Raw genomic sequence first — 19,456 nt, forward strand, 5'->3', positions numbered from 1 at the left:
TTGTACCACTGAATGTGCAGCTGTCTATACAGTCAAGGACAAAAAACTGAGCATGCCTCTGTGGCCATATGGGTTTTTTTAATTAATTGTTTTTACTATAAATTTCAACAGAGCAAAGCAAAACAAAATCATAAAAGAAATGAAAAAGTATGTCAACATGGCTGAATGTATCAATTTCAGTTAATACATATGAAATATGTGTGTGTGTGTGTGTGTGTGTGTGTGTAGCTTTCTAGAAAATAAAAGAAGTTATACATAAACATCAACAAAAGAAGACCAAATATCCATATATTTATCCATTCATGAGTGGCACCTATATAACACCCATTCAAATGTTGACAGCGTTGTTATGTCCTCAATCCATTGCATTATAGCAGGTGAGGATTTATTCTTCCAATGTTGTAATATCAGTCTTTTAGCTGTCAGAAGGCTGTGGAGAACCCATTTACACTGATGGTGCATTAACTTCCAGGAAGCAGGTAGTTAATTTAAAAAGAGCATGTACATCAGAAATATTAAAGGGTGCTTCAATACAAAGTTTATCCATATAATAATCTCCTCCCCAAAAGAGGCAACAATTGGACTTTGCCAAAAGAAATGATAAAGTGAAGCATTAGTGGTATTACACCTCCAGCAATTAGCCGACTTAGACAAACCCTTATTGAAGAGATGTTATGTGGTCATATGTTATGGGAGCATGCATGATCCTTAACAGACAAATGACTTTAATTACAAGCATGCAATAGGGAATTTCACTCATTCTCAACCAACCAGCCAGCCAACCAAAAACTCTTTCTTAATGTACACAAGTATAAAGCAATGTGATCATATGAGGCAATTATTCCCAGGCTACCAATCTGAAATACAAATATATTCACATTGCATTTTGTGAGCATAATGAGTAGACTTTGGCCATTTCTGAGCATATAGCCTGTGGATCCTGAGAACATCACATCTTGCTGAAAGTGCTTTCTATCCAGGGATCTCATTTAGCCAGATTAACTTCCCAACAGGGGGAAATGCTGATGATTCAGTCAGCACTTTCTTTCTCAACTCATAACCTTTTAAATATTTGTGCTTATGCCCTGCTTGACTCAAACATGAGTTTAAAAAGTCTTTCCTACAATTGCTGCCACCCTGAGATCTGCTGTAAAAAAAGAAAACCCCAGCATGAGGGCAAACCATCATGCTTCAGACCCCTGAAAGACAGAATGGCAATTAAGGAATGATTGCACCACCAAACAGATGACAGCAAACAGATGAACTGCTGTGATCAAATTAATGGGAAAGGCTGCTATTTACATACAGGTGAAGAAATTTCACCTGTGGGGTGGGAAAAGTATCGGGCACAGTGATTGTGTTAACTGGTAACATCTGGAAGGAATCAGGGGGTTTATCTGGTTCTGCAGCAATATAACCCCTCCTCGCTCCCCACAGTGTTCTTCCCTGGCAACCAACAGATGCAACACATAGCCAAATAAAACAATTAAGCAGATGGCAATTAAGCTAGAGCCCACCTGTTCATGTATGGAATTTCCATTTGCAAAACATCTCAGATATGCAAAACAGATTCATGTAAGAGGTGGGGTGGGAGGAGAGATTGTGAGAGAGGTTGGGAAGAATCACACTGTGAGGCTTTTCTTTAGTAAACTATCACAGAGTTCATCTTAGAAGTATGAGGAACCAGTGATGCAGGTATGGCTGGACCTTGGGGCTGAAGTAAAGGGCCCCACAGCCCTGAGAGGCCCCAAATGACTACTGTTCACATAACATGCTAACCCACACTCAGTGGTTGAGTGTGGGTTGTTTTGAACCATGGATTGTTTGTTGAAACATGGGTTAGCGTGTTGTCTGAACGCAGCCAGCATGGCTTGTTAACCATGTAGTGTGGCTCATTTTCTCAAACAAGGGAACCCATGGTTTATCGTTGGGTTGTTTAGGGTGGTTAACAAGCCACCCTGGCTGCATTCAGACAACACAATAACTCACCCTGTGGAAAATGTGCTGTTTTCAGACAACACGCTAATTCATGGTTCAACAAACAACCCATGGTTCAAAACCCACACAGTTCATTTGGGCCCCCCAAATGAGTACTCAAAGAGTGGCAAGTGATGGTGGGGTGGCAAACAAGCTCGGCATCAGCACCTGAGTTGGCATGGTCAGATTGGGGGCCCCCAGGGCTAATGCTGCTTGCTGAAACTTCCTTTCTTATTTTAAAAAGCACTTTATAGTCAGGGGGCATCTAGCCAGGCTTATTCCCTGGGAATTGTGCTTAGCACCAGGGTAACAGAAGCAAGCTAAACTTTATGGAGGAAAAGAAATAGCTGTGTTGTTCCCCCCAGTGAAACCATTATGTCCAGAGTCTAAAATGACCTAACTGCACCATTGGGTGAGACCCTATAGCATCTAGTCACTCAGGTCCCCATGTAATTGATTATTTAGCAAGGGCACCGTCCAAAGAACTGCACATCTAGCTCTTCATGCCCAGCAGGCTTTGGTTTGGAGTTGTGTTTCTTGACCAGCAGCCCCACATGGTGCTGTGCGTGCCACACTCTGGTTTTTGAAAGGGGGGGTGAAATGGCCAGAGATGAAATGTGTCCTCTCCCCCAAGGATTGAGCCAGCATTTTAGTTTATCAATTTCTGTTTTAAATCTGGTACTGTAATCTTTGCACTGCTGCTAGATTCTGTTTGGTGGTGGTTATTATGTAGTTTTAAACTACTGAATTTTTAAATTGTATTTTATCATATTGTATTTTATGGTTTTAATTCTTGTGACCTGAGAGCTTTGGCTGTTGGAAGGAAGGAAGGAAGGAAGGAAGGAAGGAAGGAAAGAAAGAAAGAAAGAAAAGAAAGAAAGAAAGAAAGAAAGAAAGGGCTCTTCAATCCATCCACCACCTCCCTGTTCAGAGACAACCTCCCTGCTCTGCTCCCATCTCCTTCCTGCCCCCGCCCCCCATTGTAGAGATTTCACTGTGTCAGACCCCAGACATACACATCAGGCTACACACCTTCTTTCAGGCAGATTTAGCACTCCCTCCTGCTAGATGCTCTTCCCTGCCTTCTGCTCTCCACTAGTTCACGGTCACTAGAGGCTCCCTAGGAGGGCCAGCTGTCTCATGAGGCCGAGAGAGACCCTTGCCTCAGGAGGCAGATTGGGAGGGGAGGTGGGTCCTGGCCAGGATACCCCCATCTACTGCTATCCTGTCTGCCCACAACTGCCACTGGGCTTGCCTCAACACTGCCAGAGGTGCTGCTTAGTTCCTGCCATGCCTCAGTGTCCTTCCTGAGAGGAGAGAAATCCAGATTGCTCTGGTTTCTCCTCTTGTCAAGCACCTTTTTTATCATTTCCCCCCTCACTGCCATTTCTCCCCTCCCTCCCCCCGCCAAATTACTTTGACTGCTCTTGGATGCTGGGTCTCCTGTATCCAAACTGCTAGTCCTGGGAAGGGCAGGCACAGTATGCATTTGTGAGCTGAACAGCCAGCAATCTTGTGAGGATGGAGAACAAGCCAGGCTGCAAGCAACTGCACCGCACACTCCATCAAGCAAGGTATTAAATGACCCCCAAAAGCAAATAATCTAATCCAATGGCATGTATGTTAAAAAAAATACATGGCATGATTCTTCACTCACACCTTTTGCCATTCACAATCTGTTCAGTGTCTCCAGTCCCATCCTGCTGGGATTTTTCATGATTCTTCTCCAGCCACGGCCTTTTGCCATTCATAATCTTTTATGAATAATCTTTTGCCATTCATAACAGATTGTCTCCCTGCGCTGCAGGCTTCTCATGTTTCTGTATCTCACTGACCCACTCCTCAGGTTGCAATTCATAATCTCTATACTCTCTCTAGTCCTGCTGGGGTTTTCGTGATTCAGTATCCCTCCTCACCCTCCATTGCAAGTTATAATTTATATTCTCTCTAGTCCTACGGGGTTTTTTTCCTGATTCTCTCCCCACTCTCTTATTTTCAGTGTGTGTGTGTCTTAATCCAAAAATGCTTGGTGTTATTGTAAATATGAATAAATGGAAGCACATGAAGGTTGGTGCTTATAGGGCTCCATACTTGGCCTGAGCCATCTTACATGTCTTGGGTAGCTTGATATTGGCACTATAAGTAATATTTGCTGCCTGGAGATTTGTCAGAATACAACTCTGCCAACAGCTCCAAGATCACTGTCTAAATGTGTCCAGTGTGTGCATTTTTGATACACTCCTTTTTCCTCTCTTCTTTAGATATGTGAGTTTAATGAAATCAAGGTGTGGGGATATGAATAGTCAGTCCTTCCTCTTGAAAATATGCAACTCCACCATTGCTTTGAACGTCTTCTTTTTTAAGGTCAGAAGAACTGAAATGAAAGTTTGTTGCAAAGTCTCAAGATTCAGTGAATCTTGAAATTTGGATTTTGGACACCAAAATTTGACATGGGAATTTAGGAATCGAAATTTGACATTAGTATTCAAAATTTACTACTTTCATTGGTTCGATTGGTTATGAGGTTTATATAAAAATTCCTAAGCTTCCAATCCTATATAGACTTATAAGGCCCATTGAGCTCAATGCTGCTTATTTCTGAGTACACATGCATAGGATTGCATTGTAAATTCCTATTGCAAATCTTGTATCAGATACTGACATATACGGTTACTTTATGGTAGCAGTCATTCAAATACTGTCAAACACACAGGGTTGACTCTGCCATTAGGCAGAATGAGGCAGCTGATTAAGAACATAAGAAGAGCCATGCTGGATCAGATCAAGGGTCCCTCTAGTCCAGCATTCTGTTCACACAATGGCCAACCAGCTGTCGACCAGGAACCCACAAGCAGGGCATGAGCACAACAGCACCCTCCCACCCATGTTCCCCAACAACTGGTGTACATAGGTTCACTGCCTCTGGTACTGGAGATAGCACATAGCCATCAAGACTAGTAGCCATTGATAGCCTTTTCCTCCAGGAATTTGTCTTACCACCTTTTACCGCCATCCAAACTGGTGGCCATCACTACTTCCTGTGGTAGCGAATTCCTACTTCCTGTGGCACTGTGTGAAGAAGTACTTCCTTTTATCTGTCCTGAATCTCCCACCAATCAGCTTCATAGGATGACCCTGGGTTCTAGTATTTTGAGAGAGAGAGAGAAAAGTCTCCCTATCCACATTCTCCACACCACGCATAATTTTGTAGACCTCTATCATGTCCCCCCTTACCCTCCTTTTTTCCAAGCTAAACAATCCCAGCTGTTGTAACCTTCTCTCATAGGGGAGATGCTCCAGCCCCTTGATCATTTTAGTTGCCCTTCTCTACACTTTTTCCAGCTCTACAATATCTTTTTTTAGGTGTGGTGACCAGAACTGTACACAGTATTCCAAATGTGGTCACACCATAGCTTTGTATAGGGGCAGTATGATGTTGGCAGTTTTATTCTCAATCCCTTTTCTAATTATGCCTAACATGGAGTTTGCCTTTTTTACAGCAGCCGCACACTGGGTTGACATCTTCATTGAGCTGTCCACCACAACCCCAAGATTTCTTTCCTGGTCAGTCACCACTAGCTCAGATCCCATCAGGCTATACTTGAAGTTGGGATTTTTTGCCCTAACATGCATCACTTTACACTTGCTTACATCGAACCGCATTTGCCATTCAGATGCCCATTCTCCCAGTTTGGAGAGGTCTTTTTGGAGCTCTTCATAATCCCTTTTTCTTTTAAGTTAACCACCCTAAATAATTTGGTGTCATCTGCAAACTTGACCATTTCACTGCTCACTCCTAATTGCAGATCATTTATGAGCAGGTTGAAAAGCATTGGTCCTAATAATTAATAATTGATAATAAATTGATCCCTGTGGGACCCCACTATTTACTTCCCTCCATTAGGAGAATTTACCATTTATTCCTACTTTCTGCTTTCTGTTCTTTCTTGATTCTGGGTGTCATGAAAGGGCAGCATACTGTTAGTTATTTAATTTGTTGTTGTTGTTGTTGTTGTTGTTGTTGTTGTACTTTTACCCCCGGAGTAAAAGGAGGGTCTGGGACGCCATAGGATGGTGCAGATCTCCACCTCCACACCCATAGACATAGAGCCTTTCTACAGGAGGCTTTTATTGTGCACTTGTGATTCCTCACTCACAGTAGTTTGCGGGTCCTTTACATGATGTCATCATCCTCCAGGGCCCCTCCCATGCTTTGCACCCATTATTGTGGTTTTTTACCTAACAAAGAATGTCTGGTATTTTCTCTGAATCACGTTATAGAGCTCTCATGTATTTCCGCAATTCTGCTATTCCACAGCACTTTCTAGTGGTTGTGTAATGGAACATATAGAAAGGCAGAGAAAGAAAAACACCAGAAAAAAAACACATGTAAAGGAGCTGATCTTAATCCCACAAAGAATCCAGAAGCAGAAGCCTCAGAAAAGGTATGCGTTTAAAGCCTCATGTGGAAAAGCCCAGAGCTACTGGTGCAGAGGAGATGCTATTGTGGATCTTCTCTCGTCCAACCTCTCCCCACTCTCAGCCACCATGGAAAACTTCTCTTAAGAGAAGTCAGAGAGGTGGAAAAGGGGTGTGCTGGTGGGAGGGGAGAGGAGAGGCCAGGTTGCACAGTATCCTAAGTCCTCTCCTGTCCCCTTCCTGTCCTGAAAGGTAAGTCAGTTAGATGGTCTCAGAGGCCCATCTAGCAGCTTTCTATATTCTAACTTAAGGTGAAATTGCCTCTGTCTTTCTCTCGCCCCACTTGGCTCTTGCCACCAGAGCACAGGACAGGTGGAGGCCTCTGAACTCAGAGCACTCTGTCTATGAGGAGCACAACCCATAGAGTTGCACCCTAAATTTTAAAACTAAAATAAAAGGTTGTGTCACACATATTTCTTTGCTGGCCTCCACTGGTTTTGTGGTGAATCATATTATTCTGCATATAATTCAAGAAAATGTCTTCATATTAATAGGAATTTATTTTCTTTTAGGAATTTAGTGTAATATAGTTTTTCATGGGCAGCTCAGGTCAGATATGTGTATATCTGAGGTTTTATTTGCTTTCCAGGATTGTAAAATAATACACTTAGCCTCTCTGCCAAGTCCCATTTTCCTGAAATGTATCATAATAAATAAACAAAAATATTCAGTTTCTGGGAATAGCACAGAAAAATGGGATAGCATTAACCAATAAAATAAAATAAGTCAAAAACTTCTTAATTCACATGTTGTTTAGCAATTAAAACACTTGGCAATCTCCTATTAAATCTTTAAAAATGTTTCATAATGTACGTAATGGATAAAATATGAAACTATGTGAGTCTGCCCTTAAATGTGGTATTTACAAAAGGAACAGAGCCAGCCAAACAGTCAAATCATCTTCAGAAGAGGCAGATCTCATGTCCTCAGCCATTTTCTCTCACACACTGATAGACAGACAGACAGACAGACAGACAGACAGATGCATACATACATACATACATACATACACATATGGAGCTGTCTTACCCTGCATCAAACCATTGCCCTATCTACTCTAATACCCTCATCTTTGACAGTAGCTCTCCAGGGCACTGGGCAGAGATCTTTCTTGATCTCATCTTGATTGAGACTGGAACTGGATGCTAGGTACAAAAAGCAGGCGTCTCAAGAGAAAAGCCCTCGTCCCGAAGCACGAAACTGAGGGTACCATTACCGATACTTCAAGATCTGTGGGCTGAATCAATATTGGCAGCTTGACACAGCAGTGCTCATGACCTCCATTGGATCACCTTTCAATGCGCATATGGGATAGTAGTGTCCCTTGATGATGATTTTTATTTTTGAGATGCTCATTTTCAAGTTGTTGTTCTCCAATAGTGTAATACCAGCCCCAGCTTTGTCCTGATATTAACCAGTTAATTTGTAATTAATTTGCATACAACCCATCCTGAACAGCTTTGGGTAAGGGGCATGGATGAGAAAGAAAGAAAAAACCTCTGGGTCCAGCTGTTCAATCAGCCTCTTAAGCCCTGTCTGCCATTGAACCTTCCAATCTGCAAGGTTTGGTTTTCAGCAGTCACCCCCAGGATATATGTGTTATTCATTCCAGCCTTAGATGAAGGTCATCCAGGGTGCAAATTTATGCATAGGTTTTTCACATAGGATAAAGAACTCTGCATAACTGCTCTGTGCATTCTCCCCATATGTGTTATTTGATATTAATGTACCAGTGGCTTGAAGGGATGGTTCACGTGGTATGTTTTCATATATAAATATCACCTCGGGGGGGGGGGGGCATTTTTCTGAAGTGCAGAATGTATTTTGAGACAAATGCACAAACTGACAACTTCATGCACACATTGTTTTCCCCACACGGATACGTGTGACAGAACTCTTGTGCTTTATTTCAAGTGCCAGCATGCGCAGTCTATGCCCCTGTTCCAAAGCTTGTTGAGGTTAATGAAGTCTTCCAGGTTGACAAGAATGGATTTTGGATCAGGCAGCTACATCTGGAAGTTTGAGTTTACAGTTAAAATGGGCTAGCTCCTTCCTCTAACAATGTCTACAAGGATAGCTAAAACCAGTCAACAAAGTTTCATTAACTTCCTTGATGCTCATTCCCCACTCTCCACCAATATCACATTTCTGAGAATAGTGTGGGAGCATAGCTCAGCTTTTCAGAACCATCATACACTTTTTCATAAAAGTACTAAATTTACACCAGTTGTGGACTAACACATGGTGATCATTTTCAGATGTGGAGGCATGTGGTTTTGTTCATGTGTGCAGCCAAGTACAACTGGTGTAAATTTGGTGCTTTTATGAAAAAGTGCATGATTGCTGCTGCACCATTTATTTATTTATTTATTTAATTTCTTATCCACCCAATAACTAATGTTCTCTGAGTGGATTGCAAACAGTTAAAAAACTAAAATGCCATAGAACAGTTGAAGACGCAACAGTCATATTTCAGGCACAAACCCTTCCACCAAACTTAGACTATTATAGGTACCATGTGATTGACTTAAGAAATGTATGTGTCTAGCAAGACTTGGGTGCAATGTTTCCCAATGTTGAAACATGCAATGTACCATTCCGGGAGAAGAACGGGGCTAGGCCAGGGGTAAGCAGCCACTTTGGGCTCGTGTGCACATTTGGCAATTTGAGAAACTGTCCCACCACAAACTGGCTGTCCCTCCTCTGCCAACCACCCAATCTCCCCCCCCCCCACACACACACACACTATTTCTTTCTCTCACACACCTTGGGTCCAGTGGAGGCTGGTGGCTCTGATGTCAGTCAGAACTCTAAATGAGCTATCCAAGGTGCTTCGCAGATGAGCTCTCCAAGGCGAAACACCTTGGATAGCTCATTTAGGATTCTTACTGAAACACGGAGCAGATTCACTGCCCCACATCAGAGCCACCAGCCTCTATTGCTTGGATCACCACCCATAAATGCTCCCTCTCCCTCTCTCACACCCATATATTCTCTCTCTCTCTCTCTCTCTCTCACACACACACACACACACACGCAAGCACCCTATGTATCCATGCTGCAGTGGGAGAGCTAGGGCGACTTGGTGGGTGCCAAGAAATGTGTCTGGGGCGCATTGGCACCCGTGGGCTCCACGTTGCCTACCCCTAGTCCAGGCTAACCATGCTTGATTATTTTACTCAGCTAAGGATAATGAAGAATGTAAGTCAGCATGGTTATAATGTTTAAAAACAAATGTCAAATTTCTTAACTTCCTTTCCCCTATATCCAACACACATACCTTTGCTAAACCACATTGTTGTGACAGAAGAATAAAGTGTGTGTGGGGGAGGACAAAACATAAAAAAAACCCTCTTAACAGTGTCTCCTTTTAGAAATGGCCAAATAAGTGAAAAACATCTAGTATTGATTTTTTCTCCTATTCATTCTATGTCGCAAGCTTATGGCCTTAAAGGTAGTAATGACCTTGTTCACTGTGATGTTGTTTATAAAAGTTAAGTTGGCATCATTCTGTTCCCCCAGATTTAGACATCCCTGAGTTGCTTTTGTGATGGCTTTTATTTGGTACAATGCTATTTCAGAATGTCAATAAATATCAAATCTGAAGAGCAGCAAAAAGCTCTCAAGCACATCTCTTTAGAGAAAGACTTTAATGCATCTTGGAGGATTTTAGAACCAAGTGAAATCCACCATTAGCGATTTAAGACTTGGACAGCTGATGTACATGGTACGGTGGTTCATATATTTTTGCATTAACCAAAACTTTTAGACAGTAAGACTGAGAATAAAAGCAGCATCCCCCAGAGTGCTATGTGAAGATCATAGTTATGAAGCACTTAGTTCTTTGTGCATGCAAAAGATTATTAATGACCATGCACCAATTGTGTTGAAAACAGATCACCTGGAAAGGCTAAAGAAAATACCAAGTTGCAAATGCCATCTCGGGACATCTGTGTTGTCTTAACTGTTCTGTCTGAATTAATTTCCAATTGCTCATTTTAGAGATGTCAGTTTTGATAGTAAATATTCTATGGATGTGTGAATATTTAATCTACCACTAGTGGGACCTGCAACAAAATGTTGCAGTGGGGAATATTCCTGTTCAGAATTCTAGCCAGCCATGCCCTTTCCGGGATACTCCATTCCATCACACCCCTGATTTTCCATCTACCTCCTAAACGGTGTCAGCATTCTGTGTCCACTAAGGATGCTCAGTCTTCATTGGGCTATTTTGGGGATCCCCTCCCCATTGGGGTGTTTTTTTCTAAAAAGTTTTTATACTTCTGTAATACCTCCCTCTTGTGCACGGATGGCACAGTTTTTACTACATAAAGATCCACAGTCAGAGAATAAGTTTGCTATAGGATACTGATGATTTGACTGATCATCAGCACTGATCACTGTATTTGTGTGTGTTTCTACACAGAAGCATAAAGAGGGGAAATGACATCACTGGATGCATCACCTCCATACTTGGCAACACTGAGGCTTACTCAGACTTGTAAATAGTAGTGCTGTGCCAAAAATTTCTCCCACATTTTTTTCTACCACCCTCATTTCATTTGATAGAAAATAAATTGCTTTCGAAAAGTAATTCAATGCTGAAGAAATTTCAGAGAAATTATCATGGGTTGGGTTTCTTGGGCTTCTCTTACTTAGGAGGTGGCCAAGAAGTGAGCACAAGTGCCCTGTCTTTCATTGTACAATCATCTCTCTCACAGCCTGTAGCCTCCTCAGTTTCTTTCACTTCAATCAAAGCCCAGGGGAAGGCACTATGAGGTAATTCCTCCCCTAGGGCCTTTTCAGACGAGGAGATGCGGGCAGCCTGAGATGGTAGCAGTGATTAGGTGAGCTCAAAAACACCACAAAAAAGAATTATAAAACACCCAAGGAATGAGGCAGAACAATGGAAACCTCTTTCATGGGGGAAGAAAACTTTCAGGAAACTGGAAGACAGATTTTGGCTCACCACTACCTCTTCCCTTCAGCTATATATAACACTGCCCCCCACTCACACCTGCATTGTGGTGAATGCGAAATGGGGGCCAGTCTGCCAACAGAGTTGATGCTGTTGCAGTCAGGGTGGGGGGGAAGCAAACCCTGTTATGAAAAAAGAAAGAAGCTGTGCTACAAGCCCTGCCAATGGGAAGCCCTACCTGGGAGAAACTGTTGAGAATTTCTCCTTCCCCTGGAAAAATGTGGTGAAATTGTCTCCCAAATTTCTCTGCCCACAAATAAGATGGAGAATTTTAAGAGACCATTTGCGCACAGCTCTAGTAAATAGTCTCTTGCCTGGTTACTTATGGTGAATTAGAATTGCATCCAGGTGATCAGGTGGAGGAAGCTTTTACAAAATGAAGTATTTGATTTTATAAGGCAACAAGTGTCTTGCAAGAGCTAGGTGGCCACTTACACATTTACAGAAAAAGGGGGAACTGTATTACTAAAAAAAGAAGACAAAGAGGACACAGATTTGCATAAAAATTGCATATGCTAATTTATACATATAGATACACATTTATAAATAATTATTAAATTTAAATAGAAATCTAATAAATTTCACCACAGTGGGGAAGACTGTGACCAGGTGACCTGTGTGTCTGCTAAATCTGCTCTCCAGGTGCTAACTGTTGATGGGCAACTTCAAGGGCCTTGCTCTCCCCTCTTATGATTTTGTTGTCTTTAAACTGGGTTTTCATTGGGAAGATGCACCTAAATCCATGTTGCAACCCTAACATTATTTCCACATACCACTTCCCTCAACAATGTTTTTTAATTTCTGTTAATAAACAGCAACCCACTAAAAAAAGAAAAACCCCACATGTGAGATTTCTTAGCAATGGTGTTCCTAGGAAGAGGAGGACAAGGAAAAATAGCCATACTTCCTATAATCAATTTTAAGAACGTAGTAAGAAGAGATCTTTTAAAAAAACATGAAAATAAAATAAAATGAGTTTAAAGTGATATTTCTGCTTCTTAGACTGAAGAACCAATGTTCTTCTGAGAACCAATATACTTAATATACTTTGTAATATACTTACAAATTAATTTGTAATTTCATAAGCATCTTGTCAGAGAAAGATTCCCATTTAGTATAATTTCTATATCATTCCTATTTACTTCTGCAATAATTTGACAGTATATCATCATACAGGAGCCAAATTGCTTACTTCAGAAAAAAAATAGCATTTTGAAAAAGAATGTTAATGAATGTTGACATTTACAGTGAAGCAGAAGAACATTGCAGTGCATGAAGCAGTGCATGAAGACCACATGAGGCCAAATATCCCCCCCCCCACACACACACACACATACACTATCATGAGACCATTCATCTCCATAAAAATGTGTGTGTATTGGCCGGGGGGGGAGAGATATTTGGCCATGTGTCCTCTTTTACAGAGGAGAGCCCTCTATCTGAAGCACTGTCCTTTATTTTGAAGAAGTCCTCTGTTTGAAGAGCTGTCCGATCCAAGTCCAGTTAAAAGGTAAAGAACCACCAGAAGGAAGAGCTGGGCCTTGAAGTTGCCCATCTGCAGCACATGGACACAGACCAGGCAAGGCACACAGGTCACCCGGTCACCTAGTCTTCCACACTGTGGTGAGATGCATTGCATTTCTACTTAAATTATCAAAATGGTGTCTAAATTCACATCTATACATACAAATTAGCATATGCTAATTGTATGGAGATTGATGTCCTTTTTTGTCTTCTTCTTTGGCAATTCATAAGTAGCCACCATAGTGTGTGTGTGTGTGGGGGGGATTGCAACATATAGTGGGAGAAAAGCGAAATCAAATATTTTTTTCTGGAGGTGGGCTTAATTGTGGCTTAAGGTTTTTTCTTATGAATTTTTTCTTACGATATTTTTTTGGTAACAGAAAATTTGCCATCGCTTCACGCAGCAGCTTGTCTGCCCGCAGCAGCCCAGCAGCATTCCCTTTGTAACTAGGGACAGAATGCCCCATCAGGATGATCTCATGGTGTAGAATTGTTCCCATGCAGCATTCCGTGGCTAGTTACACAGAGAAGGCCCACTGGTCTTGGAGGGCAGCCAAGGAAAGCTTTTCTTCTGTTTTAAAGAGAGAGAGAGAGAGAGAGAGAGAGAGACCCTCAGCCACTCATATTTAAAAGGAAGCCCACCTCCACTTGAAAATTCTTCCGTTTCAACTGTGTCCCCAACCCACTTAATCCAACGGTGGTGGGTGCTCCACATACACATCACCAAAAGAAGAGGACACAGATCTGCATAAAATGTACATATGCTAATTGATTAGTATAGATGCAAATTTTGAAATACATACTCTAATTTTAACAGAAATAGGATACATAGAATCTCACCATAGTGGGGGAGACTATGACCGGGCAACCTACATGCCCTGCCCTGTCTGTTGCCCAGGTGCTAACAGTTAATGGGCAACTTCGGGTCCTCTGCTGCTCTCCCTTCTTGTGGTTATTTATTTATTTATTGAATTTCTATACCACCCAAGAGCTGACGCTCTCTTTAAACTGGAGTTGGACTGGACAGCCCTTAAAACAGAGGACTCTCCTCTGGCAACCCATCAAATCGAGGACTGTCCTCTGTAAATTAAGACACATGGCTACCCTATCACCCAGCCCTGAAATACTGAAGAAAAGTCTGGGCTGAATACCTTGGCCCAGCACTACAGAGGTCAGGAGGAGGGTCAGCAGGTGCAATCCCACTCCCTCCACATGTGGTTTTTTCCCATAATTCATGTTGGTTTTCCCCAGAATTCATGTTGGTTTTCCCCAGAAGTCATTTAATCCTACTCCCTGCCACACGTTGGTATTTCCCAAAATTCATGCACAGGCTTCTTAAGATACTCTTTAACTGAGGGGAAAGTTGAGCAGACCTGATTGTCCAATCCAAAGTCTTCATTGTTAATAAAACCAATCATTTACATGTCATCTGTTTAAATCACCTACTGTGCTACTCGAGTAGCAATATTATTTGCTGGTAAAGTACTTGAAGTGGCTTGTCATGTTCATGGCAATGCCAGAAGGATTTAATGATTAAAACAGAGGAGCATAATTCAGGAAGTTTCTTGTTCCTACTACAAAGGCACCAGTGGGCAACAAAGTCTTGGCAAGAAGACAACTGTGTATTAGGTTCCAGAAAATGTCCAGGAGTGCACTACATTAGGTGTCATTGAACTCTTTAATTGATTGATGAATGCTGTCTGTGGACTGCCTTACAATAAATAAACATTTTTCTTAGTTAAAGCACTTTCAGCTTGCTTTGTAAAGAGCTTACTCTATAAAAGTCAGATTAAATACATGAAGGAGGCTAGGACTGAGGAAGCGCCCCATATCAATGCAAGAGAGCTGATATAAGGGCTTGTAGCAGCAGCTTCCCTGGGCCCTTCAGCATCAGAGTAGGTGCCAAAACAGGATGGTCAGGTGTTCTACCTTACAAAGGACTGGCCTCTGTTTGAAGGGCTGTCCAGTCCGAGCATATAAAAGTCACAGAGTCTGTGCCTGGCCTTGCCTGGCCTTGCCCTGGACAGTTCCCCAGCCTCACCAGCAGTGCATCTAGCCGAGGTGGTGAGAAGGCTGGTGGCTCTGATTTCGGTGGGGCTGTGAATCCATTCTGAGTTTTAGTCAGAACCAGCCAGAACTCTAAAGGAGCTATCCAGGGTGCTGAACCTATTTGGGGGATAGGGTTCAGGACTTTGGAGTTCTGGATGGTTCTGACTAAAACCCAGAATGGATTCACAACCACACTGAAATCGGAACCCCCAGCCCCCAGGACAGTTTCCCTCTCTGAAGGTGCTCCCACTGAGTGCCTACAGCCTCCAAATGTCCCAAATGGCCTGGAACAGCCCAAACTTCAGCTGATGGTCCTGGGTAGCTGCCTTCCTAGAGAAAATCCTGTTTTGTTTTCGGTTTCTTGCCTGCTTTGTAATCTACATCTATGCAGTAGAATCCAGCACAGGGTGGCCATGTGGCTGCTCCATGTGCTTGCGCTGGCTTTCTGCAAGTTTACCCTGTGCTTACAGGGGTGCACGACTGCATTCTTGGTGCTGTTTGTCTTGGGATAGTGTAAGCAGCAGCTTCGGCAGCCTGGTTTGGAGCAGGGGAACCCCAAGGCCTTTTTCTGTGCCAAATGAAACAGTCCACTTCTGAGGACCACACTGCATGTTGCTCTGGGAGAGGTGGTTCATCTCCTGATCATGTGTGTCTGTGTGTGCAGTTGTCGTTATTGCTGGCGCCTGTAATGGTGCCTGTATTTTTCCCACATGGGGCAAACAGCAGCTTGGGGAGAGGGGTTAGCTTGGGGAAAAGGGCACAGGGAAAGGGGTTAAGAACCTCTTGTGACCCCTTGCCACTTTCCTGAGCAAATTAGTAACTCACCTCACACTGTATGTTGGTAAAACAAACGAACATACACTGAGAGACCTCCCAGTACAAAGATATTGTTTGGCCCTGAGGCTGATGAATTAAGTTGAGCAGAGTTCTGTTGGCAGAGACAGGCATTTCTTACCCTATCCCAGCTGCAGGGCAGGGATGACAGAGCCTGACACCAGAGTTTCTTCTGAAAAGCAAGCTTAAGGCTTACTTCCTAACTGCAATCCTTGTTAAATGGCAAACTGATAGTAAAGTACCCTGAGGCTACTGAAGGGAATATTAACTACGCAAGGTGATTGCCTCCATCACTGAGAGTAGAAAAACCACGGCTCTTCGCTGCCAGCTTCTACTGTGAATTCAGCCACTTCTTGTGGGTGACTACCAGCTGCATTTTTATTATCTATAAGGAGAGTAGAAAGGAACTTTGTAGTGTTGGCCACCAACCTGGATGGCTTTAAAGGGGGATTAGACAAATTCAGGGAGGATAAGACTAGTCGTGATAACTATGTATTACTTTCAAAGAGTGCATACTCCAAATACTACTTGCAGGGGAACTGGAGTGGGAGGGTACTGTTACACTTCTGGTGGGCATCTGGTTGGCCACTGAGGGTGACAGGGATGCTGGACAGATAAGCCTTTGGTGAGTTTGGTCTGACCCAGCACAGTTCTCCTTATGTTTTTTGGAGGGTTCATTTTTAATCAAGACCTCAGAGCTTGTTTACTCCTGATGTAAAAACAGAAGAACGGCCCACCAGAAGAGACCACAAGCAGGACATAACAGCAACAGCACCGCCCTGCTCATGTTCCCCAGCACCTGGCATCCTTCCATCCATCCTGGAAGAATATCGCCATCATAAGTAATAGGCACTGATAGCCTTATCCTCCATGAGTTTGCCTAATCCACTTTTTAAACCATTTAATGTGCAATCCTATGCAAGTTTAGACAGAAAAAAGTCCTACAATTCCCAGCATGCCTCAGCAAGCTGGGAATTGTAAGACTATTTTCTGTCTAAACATGCATAGGATTGTGCCCTTAAGCTAGTGGCTATCATCACATCTTGCAGCACCAAATTCCATAAATTAACTATGCACTATGTGCAGAAATATATCCTTTTGTCTGTCCTGAGTCTCCTCCAATCAGTGTCACTTGATGACGCTGGGATCTAATATGATGATAGAGGGAGAAAAAACTTCTCTCTATTTCCTTTCTCTACATTGTGCATAAGTGTATACACCTCTATCATGTTTCCCCTTTCTCACTTTTTTTCTAAATTAAAAAGCCCCAGACTTTGTAACCTTTCCTTGCAGGGGCATTGCTCCAGCCCCTTGATCATTTTGGTTGCCATTTCCTGCACCTTTTCCAGATCTACAATATCAGCACAGTCGATCTCTCTCTCTCTCTCTCTCTCTCTCTCTCGTTCTCGTTCTCTCATTCACTCCCCCGCACCCTGACCGCTGCCATTTTAATTGAAATATATGTTTTTGTTTTAATATACATGCAGAGAAGCATGGGAGGACAAGGCAGCTGTAGACACAAACATTTCCACCTGATTCTGGATAATGGCAGCAAAGAGCAAATGATAGGTACATAGCTGGACCACAATAAACATCACCCACTACATAGGATATTGCAGAAGATTAGTTGTCCTCCATGTAGCTCATTCCTCAAGTTCAGCCACACACCCCTGCTTGTTCCCTTAATAGAAACAAGACTCTAATTATGCCCACACATTTGCAGAGGGAAAATCACAGTGGCCCCAGGGTACAGGTGACTAATGTGTAATCCACAGAAGACTGCAGCCCTCGTCTGTAAAGGTCTGGCTTAGGGCAGTTGCACATGTAGAGGGAAAGTGAAATTCAGAAGTCCCTAATTTCACACTTGGCCCTGTCCCACTCTAAAAGATGACATTGTATTAGTTGTCAGTGAGCTATGATTCCCACCAAAGATACTTTCTTGTGCATCTTTACAGATCCTAGCAGGAATCCGAGAAATCGTGCATATTACTTCAAGCAAAACCACCTCTCACCTTTCAAGATTTTCATGAGTAGAGAATCATTACTGAAGCTGAACCAAAAATGGCCCTCCAACATCACCTCCTTGGTTTGCAGAGTGTGGAGACAGGGAAAGGCATTCTGGGGATTTTGCAGGAGGGGTCATGTGTACTGGTGTGAAGAGTTCGTCCCACTTACTGCCTGTGCCTCTCACACTCCCTGCTGCTGCTGCTGCTGCTGCTGCTGCTGCTGGACAACATTTCTTCCATCATTATCCTATATACTAATAGTGAATTCAGTTATCTGCACCAGGGCAGGCTTCTTCAGCCCAACTGAAAAATCATACACCTTTCACAGAACCGATCACTCACATCATAATATTATATACAACCACTACAGTTACACAGCCATCCTGTTGTCCAAGTGAAAGCTATTGGGTTGTACCCAACGTTGTGCTTCCGTTCATGGAAGGCTCTTTGCTCCAGTGGAGACTTCCATGAAAGGAAGGGGGGAGGAGGCAATAGTCACCAATTCCCCCTTTCTCCTGCAGCCCCCTGCCCACACCACCTTCCTCCTGTGCCACTTGTTCCAAAGAGTCCCTCACACTCTGGAGCAGATTTTGCAGGGGGCTGCAGGGGGAAGATGGAATCAGTGAAGATCGCTCCCAGCCTTTCCATTCACAGAAGCTCCCACTGGATCAAAGAGCCTTCCATGAAGGGAAGGACAGCAACTGTCAAGGACACCATTGAAAAGAAGATAGAAACATCAACTCACCTGCTTTATGGCACACAGCAGCTTCCCATAGCAGTAAACTATAATGAAAAAAAGGAGTGACAAGGGAAAAGATGAAGAGGCAAACAATGTGAGATATGTTGTTAGCATCCCTTGAATACCAGTTAACTGAATATGTCGTGCCTGGTCCTTCTGGTCCATAGCTACTCCATCCAAAAAGTGGTGGTCCAGAATAAAGAATACATCCAGGACAATAATATTCCCATCCATACTTTCTTGTAGTTTGTAGTGTCTGCTTCGGTTGTTCCCATCACTGTGCAGTATCATTCATATGAAAGCACAGCCAGGGATATAAGTGACACCATACCTGTAAAGTAACAGCAGATCATTTTATTTTGGAGAATTATTGATTAGGCAAACAAATGCAGCTTATAATAAATAGCACTTAGAAATATGAGAAAGGAAACTCTTTGTTAAAAGTGGGATGGTTTTGAGCCATGAGACCTACTCCATTAGCAAATTCTTCCATGAAACACCTTGGCCTCACTTTACTGACTTCTCCATCTCTATCTATGCAGTCAAATTGTTGTGAGCAAGGACTTGATGACCTCCCGAGTCCCTTCCAATTCTGTGATTCTAATATTGGGTCTGGATGAGAGAAGGACTACTAAAGTGGTCTCTGTGTGAAAAAAGAAATAGTCTCACAGTTTGAGGCAGTTTGAGTGAGAACAGACACAGAGAGCTCAGCTTTGGGGCCATGGACAGTGTCAGGATTCCCTTTTGCCCTACTGAGAACTCCAATAGCCAAAACAACACTCAGACAAGAGGCTGCATTTCCAAGGCTTTAATTCCATTTCCCTAATGAGGCATACCCCTTCATGGACTGAACGACTGAACAACAACAAA

The 19,456-nt window shown here is 42.8% G+C and overlaps 1 pseudogene; it reads right to left on the minus strand.

Moving 5' to 3' along the window:
* Window positions 1–19,456, minus strand: part of LOC146351303 (opsin-3-like) — a 91,556-nt pseudogene that overhangs the window by 43,351 nt on the left and 28,749 nt on the right.

The sequence above is a fragment of the Heloderma suspectum genome, chromosome 3 (genome assembly GCF_057233095.1).
Source record: "Heloderma suspectum isolate Gila_16-S chromosome 3, 16-S_ref, whole genome shotgun sequence".
NCBI classification, from domain to species: domain Eukaryota; kingdom Metazoa; phylum Chordata; class Lepidosauria; order Squamata; family Helodermatidae; genus Heloderma; species Heloderma suspectum.